The sequence below is a fragment of the Canis aureus genome, chromosome 10 (genome assembly GCF_053574225.1).
Source record: "Canis aureus isolate CA01 chromosome 10, VMU_Caureus_v.1.0, whole genome shotgun sequence".
Lineage (NCBI taxonomy): Eukaryota > Metazoa > Chordata > Mammalia > Carnivora > Canidae > Canis > Canis aureus.
In genome coordinates, this window is record NC_135620.1 from 15,666,145 (window position 1) to 15,673,935 (window position 7,791).

Sequence of the window (7,791 nt, forward strand, 5' to 3'; positions counted from 1 at the left end):
AGCCACCTAAATTTGAAGTGTACCCTCGTCTTCTAGACATTTGTCCTTCAGACATACCCACAAAAGGTACAGATGGAAGTGTATAAGAATGTATATCATGGCTTTGCTTGTAAAGGAGAAAAAAAAATGAAAATTTAGTGTCCTTAAAAGGAAACTTTCAATTGTGTAATACATTCATGTGTCAGAATATCATACATCTGAATAAGCGGCAACTGCTTAAAAAGAAAAAGATGATCTTTGTCTACTACAGTGGAAAGAGACACACCTGTACAGAAATCCCTAAAAACAGATACAAGAAACTGAGAGCAGGGGATGCCTGGGTGCCTCAGAGGTTGAGCGTCTGCCGTCAGTCAGGTCATGATCCCGGGGTCCCACATCAGGCTCCCCAATCAGCAGAGAGCCTGTTTCTCCCTCTGCCTGTGTCTCTGCCTCTCTCTGTGTGTCTCTCATGAATAAATAAATAAAATCTTTAAAAAAAAAAAAAAACAAACAAGAGCGGTGTTAGCCTCTGGGGGAGTGGGGAGACCAGGGGACTACAAGACTTTTCCTTTTCATCTTAAATTCACCAACATGTGAATGATTTCACAACCATCATTTTTTTTTTTAATAATAATTATGCCAAACTAAGGTGGAATTCAGTGAAGGACATTTTTTCAAGTCGGTAAAGCATCTGGCTCCCTCAAGCTCTGTCTGCTTTCTAAACCAAGTTAGGGGGAGCATAGCATTCTACACTAGAGTGACCAACTCACAGGGCTTCGAGCACTGGGAGTCCCACAGCCCAGGGAACTCCTCAGATCCCAGGCAAACCCAAACATCGGTCATTCTTTTAAGTGTGTTGACTCATCTGGCAGTAACCTTCCTTTATCCCAAATCCAGCGTCACCTGAGCTAACTCAGGCTCTTCTCTGGATGCTCTTCCCTAAGTCAGGCCTGGCCATGGGAGTGAGGCACCGTCCAGTCAAGCAGCCTTCCCCAGCAAGGCAGGCAGGTTCTTGGGAAGCCAGGCATCCAGCCCGGGGCCTCCATCGCATGTCAATGCTGATTGTGATGCTGTGCTGTGCTGATCTTGGTGTTCTGGGAACCAATGGGCAAAGTTGGTGCTCCACGGTGAGTGCACACCATTCTCTGCTTTGCTCAGCTGTCATCTCCAATGGTGAGCAGTAGGCAAACAGCCCCTTGAACTGTTTAAAGAGAAACTACCTCTCCCCAAGAGGCAGATTGTGACTCTCTCATCTGGGGGAGCAGTAAAGACATTGGACATCGGCCGGTGCATCCAAATCCAGTGCCTACTGAGACACTGAATCAGAATTCACTTTTCCTTAAAAGTGGCCACGAAATTCAGCGGAGAGTGGGCTTTGTTCTGACCCGGGTTCATTTATCAGCCAGTTGCACTCCTTGCTGTCCTGCATTCTGGCTGTCCAGGGCAGCAAGCAGAAAGTGCCTCCCTCCACATCTGGCTGCATGCATGGCTTTTCTGGCTCAGCGCTGGCCCATGCATTATCCCATCCCCAACATCAGTTGGCATTCATGACAGACAATTGGTTCTTTGAAAACCCCCTGGAACTGCTCGCATTCTCCTCCAGTGGGGAGCGGGAAGCGGGGAGGGAGACAAGGGTAACTTTTAGGCTATTAAAACATCCATCATACAGTCCTTTGCTGTAATGAGTACCTCCCGGGAAAGCAAAGCAGCCAAAGCCAAGAGTATAAACAACTCCTGCCTGTTCATGATCCTGCAGCATCTCTAAAAACTCTTTGGCTCCTGCGTCCAAGCCCCAGCTGGGTGGAAATGAAGTGTCCTGTGCGTCAACCTTGTTCTCCATGATTCCCATTCCTCCCTTGTTCCAGCAGGAATTTTTTCTATGCCACTGTGCAAAAACAGCACTTTACTTAAAGATACTGTGTTGCGTTAAGCAGCCAGTCTGCCATGACTTAGCAACCACACTATACTATGGATGCAGTCCTGTTGTTTTTATTAAAGAGGTTGTCAGGATCTATAATTCACACATCATTAACTGCTTCATTAAGACAGCTGCCCTGTGGGTCCTCAACTCAGGAGTTTGAAGACCATGCAAGTAAACACTCTCCTTGTCTGAGCCAGGGAGGTGGGCCCCCTGTCCAGTGGGAGTGTCTCCAGCAGTGCTGTTTTCTAGGAAACAACTTTTTCTAACTCTAGAGCATAAATGTGTAAAACATATTCACTTAAAACTGATTTAAGTTAAAAGCATTACTTTGCAATGAGCTGCACACCATCCCACACCATCCATCAAAATCCAGCCATCACAGGCCACAGTGTGGAGATACTTAAGCATTTTCATATGCCAGAGCCTTTTTACTGGAAGAAAAAGCAAGACATGAAACACACGGAAGGGAAAACATCCAACTATCTGTACACAGCCCCTGACGTTGATATTCCTCTAACACGGGGTTTTCTGGTTTCAATGGAGCCAAATCCTGCATGTCTTCCCAGCAGCACTCAGCAGATCTTGAAACACAATATGTGGGCTCTGGTTTCCCAGTGAAATCATACGGTTGGTCTGTTTCCTCAGAATAAATGGGCCATATGGAACCAACCCCAGCCCAGGCCCAGATCAAACAGAGCAAGAGCTACAGACCTCTCTGGATCAGCCAACACAGCCAACATACAGACCATTGTTTTTCAAACTCAGCCCTGCTGGTTTCTCCAGACCCTTTCCAGTTGGTTCTATAAATTGGGATTCCTCTGAAGTTTTTGTTTGAAGAAAGCATTCTGGGACGAAAAGAAGTGGAAAATACTGTGACAGAACTTTCTTAAATTTTTTTTGACCACATGAAAACTTCCCTGACCTTATTGCTGTTTTCCTTGGAGTATTGTTAGATAATTGGCTAAGTAAACTGTGTAGTAATAGAGCTAACGCATAAGAGATGAAAACAGAATATATTTATCCTTGCTGCGTACCATTTGCATTTTTACTCAAGTCTTCAATCTCCTCATCAAAAGGAGTTAAGGACGAACTTCAGGTTTCATGACAGGGCTACTTGACAAAACAGTTTTGCCAGAGGAGAGGGGCATGGAGGAGGTGTGCCCAGTACTTAAAAACCATTCCACCTTAGCAATTGCCTCAACAATAATTCCTCAGCTGTGGTGCCCAGATCAGGTACATCAGCACCACCCAGGGAATCTCTTAGAAATGCAAATTTTCAGGCCCCACCTCTGCCCACTGAATCAGAAATTCTGAGCTTGGAGCCCAGGAATCTGTGTTTTCATCAGCACTCCAGGGGATTTAAATACATGCAGACCCTTGAGAACCACAGACCTAGAATAGCATTCTATGTGGAGGTATCTAGAAGCAGAGCCTGAGATGGAGATTTTTATGAAACTCGTATTAAACACATGCTCTCAGGAGGAACTTGTAAGAAGGGAGTGGGGGAGAAGCCAGGAAAGCCTGTGGGCTCAGGGGGAAGTCTACCCTTGGCTGGCTTCACAGAACCAGGCTCTGGAGCACAAACCACACAGCAGAGTTATCGCCCCTCCAGACAACAGGCTGACCTCTGTTTTACCATTTCCTTAGTTACTGACTGCAGGGAGGAGGGTGGCCTCCCATTAGCCGAGGCCAGTTCTCTAGAGAAGAGGAAGCTGATTGTCACTAAAAGCCAAGAGTCACAGTCGCTAGAGAATGGGGAGTCTGCGAGAGACACAGAGTCTACTACTGCTACCATCAATGTATATAATCAGCTTTGGAAATTAGTAAACTCCACCACTTTTACTGTGGATCAACTAGAGAAGAACTTGGCCTACTTACTCCCAGTAGCCAAGACAAGAGTGGGCCTACAAATAGGAAACAGGACAGGTCTTACACTTGGTCTAGCCCTAAATAGCCACCAGAAGCCCCATGCACACTCCATGAGCATGAGTGATACTAATACTGAAATCCCCTTGGTCAGAACAGGAAGGCAGGAGCCTCTAGATTATGTCCCAAGATCATTCCTTCCATACAGCTTGGGTTTCGAGGACCCCAAATAAATGTACTCTGATCTCCCTTGGGGTATGTATTTCTTCCCCTGGCTGTTCTGGGCTTGGCGAAGCAGATCACTGTGCCTGTTTCTGCTGGACAAGGTGTGAGCATGTGGCCCAAACCGGGTTGTATGGTTGCTCTCCTTGAAATTAAAGTCTTGATCAGAGTAACTGACTATGGTGAAAGTGTTTTCATAGCAGTGACTGAATCTGGAGGAAAGCCTTTATCAGTTGCTACTACCAAGGCCCCTAGGGGGCCTCTCTGAGCCAAAACATTCAGAATTCCCATACATCCTTTCAGCTCCATAGTGTGGCAATAACTTCTCTTTTGCTTGAGCCAGAGTTGGGTTTCTTTTCTGCAACCCAAAAACCCTGACATGGGTTCCTCAAATACCTTGAGTTGGAAGGTCCATTTAAAAAAAATATTCAGTTGAGACACCTGGGTGGCTCAGTGATTGAGCATCTGCCTTCGGTTCAGGTCATGATCCCAGGGTCCTGGAATCGAGTCCCACATCAGGCTCCCCATAGGGAACCTGCTTCTCCCTCTGCCTATGTCTTTGCCTCTCCCTCTGCCTATGTCTTTGCTTCGCTCTCTAAATAAAATCTTTTTTAAAAATTAAATTAAAAAATACATAGTTTCTATTCAGTTATTCAATCTTTTTATACCACTTTTGAGAGCATTAAATTCTTGACATCATTTTAAAATTCAGTGGTGTAAAATAGCTATTTTAATATGCTCATAGGTCTGTGGGTCAGGACACAGCACGGGCAGTTTGTCTCTACTAAAGAATGTCTGGAACTTCAGCTCAGAACACCCAAATGCCTGAGGTAAGGAAGAAAGGGTCACTCAATGGGCAGCCCTGGTGGCTCAATGGTTTAGCGCCACCTTCAGCCCAGGGCCTGATCCTGGAGACCCAGGATTGAGTCCCACGTCAGGCTCCCTGCATGGAGCCTGCTTCTCCCTCTATGTCTCTGCCTCTCTCTCTCTGTGTCTCTCATTAATAAATAAATAAAATCTTTAAAAAATTTTAAAAAAAAAGAAATAGGAGAAGTTTTTAATTAAAAAAAAAAAAAGAAAGGGTCACTCAAGAGTGGGAGGCTGGAATCATCCAGAAGCATCATCTTTCATGTGTCAGGTACCTGAACAAGGATGACTGCAAGGCTCAATTCAGCAGGGATGTTGAGTTCATTACCTACATATGCCTTTTCCGTGTAGCGTGGGTTTCCTCACAGCATGGCAGCCTCAGCATAGTTGAACTTCTCACAGAATAAGTCAAGACACCAAGGCAAGTATCTCAGTCATCAAAACAGAAGCTGCCTTTTATGACCTGGCCTCAAAAATTACACAACTTGCAATTCGAGGCATTCTATTAATTATAAATGAACTTTATGTCTAGTTCACATTTAAGGGGATATGATTTAGATCCAACTCATGAGGCTGAGTCTAAAAATTTGTTGACATGTCTTAAAACAACCATTAATACATAAAGTACATAAAATCCATCAATCCTAAGTGTACAGCTGGCTAGTTTTACAAATGTACCCACTCATCCACCACTATCAGAATATTTCTCAGCACCCTAGATGTTTGACTCGTGTCCCTTCCCACAGTCCCCTGAAGGAGCAACAATTGTCCTGACTTCTATGACCAACAGTTTTGCCTATCTTTAACTTCACTGAGTCTGAATCTTAGAGTATGCTCTGACTGCCCTTTTTTTTTTTTTTTTGGCTCAGCATCATGTCTGTGAAATTCATCCATGTTGTATCATTTATTCATTTTTATTCCTTGTGGTATTCCTCTATAGGACTATACCACAATTTATTTATACACTGTTTTGTTGATGGACACATCAATTGTTTCTAGTTGAGGCGCAGTTATGAATAAAGCTGTTATCCTTGCATGTTTGAAAACCCATTTTACTAACAAAAAATGTTAATGAATTGCCTCCATGTTCTAGTAGTTATCGATCTTAGAAGTACATAAGGCTAAAAGCTAACTTTTAAAAGCATTTCTATAATATTGTTTCAAAAGAATATACATACATTTCAAATAAGAACTATATCTGTGAAATTATCCTACTACTGGTAACATAGAGGGTCACATGGATTCATGGACCCCTTTGCAATAACCTGTGCTCTCCACCCATGCTCTGAAGGGTATCTGGTTCTCAGATCAGGAATAACTGCCATTGGTGATTCACTTTTGGGATCTTTTAAGTAAGAAATGTGCTAAAATTTGGATGCCCCTCTTCATACCTCTAGGGTCACAAACTCTCACAATCACACTGGAAGGCAGAGTTTGTACTCATCACCATTCTGTTACACTTTCTTGCTCCCTGATGAAATACCACTTTCTACCCTAGTGGGTCCTGTAAGCCCAGGCTCATCCCTGCCCAACAGAATTGTCCTTGGCAAAAATGGCTTCCTGTGTGGTTACGAGAATGAGACTGACTTTCACTTTGAATGAAATAATAAAAAATATTATTATCAAATAAATAATGAAATGCATTTGAGCTGAAATAAATCAAATTAGGAAGAAATAAAATCCAACCCAATAGGAATCTATGTTGGGATTATTGTTTTAGAAAGACCTTCCGGCTTTCAGAAAGGCTCTTGGAGTCACCTGACCACATCTTCTCCTGTGCTATCTTCTGTTGAGGTCAAATCTCACTGCGTTGCTGGGGTTGCAGTTGAGTTTTCTGGGCTATTGACTCCTACCCACTTTTCACTGTCTTTCAGGATTTTATTCTTGAGGTGAGTCGTTTTGAGACATTCACTTTTCACCCAGGGCCCAAAAAAAGCTGTAGGAACAATCCTTGGTCACATCTCCTCAGGTTTTGCTCCATCACTGTCAAGGTGGTCTGCAAAGGAGATCTCAGGAAAACGATATACAATATTTTATGGGACAGCACACAAAGAATGCTAAAGAAGATGGACGATGTTGTACTGTACACTTTGATATTAACCTAAGAGCACCAGGAAGAACTTAATTGATTGATGATATGCCAAAGATCCATTTGAATTGTGCTAAGCTCATTCATTTTAGTTTTGCTGACAATTTAAACACCGTATTTGTTAGCATAAAGTCAGTCTCTGGGTAAATGTACTGTCAGCAGTGATATTGTACAGTCCTTTGAGGTGAAATGTGACGACTTCTATCAATAATTTTTAAAGTAAATAAATTTAAATTTAAAAATTATAAAGCTCTCTCCCTCGGCTCCTATCGGCAGGTGTAGATGACTGATCCAGCTATCTCTTTCTCTTTAATCACTGGCCAGCCAGTCAATGACATCATGGTCTCTGTGGGAAACATTACTCTGAATATTTTTAAGTCTAGTGATTTCTTGGGGGCTGAGGGGTAGGAATTTAATCAAGAAAAAAAACCCTCTTGCTGACAATAAAATGCAGTTAACTACCTCACTTTGACTCTTTTGTATATAGGTTACAAATTATGATACAGTCTTGCTATAATTCATCAAAATACACATGCTACAAATCTGCAGCCAGTACAAAGCTATCGTTAACCTTCATTTACAAACAATGCTTGTGTTTCCTTCTCCCTGAATCACCTCAACTCATTCTATTTTCTTTTCATGAGTTAGCCCTTCAACTTCCAGGATATATTTATGTGATGCAAGATCTGACAAGATGAGATTACTGAAAATCTCCTTATTTTTCTTTTAAAGAGCCACCTGGATGATTTCTGTATTTGTTTATCAGAAAATGAAAGATAAGGACATTCTAATATCTGTCCCTATAAGGGACTCCTATAAAAAGATTGGGCTAGGGACACCTGGGTGG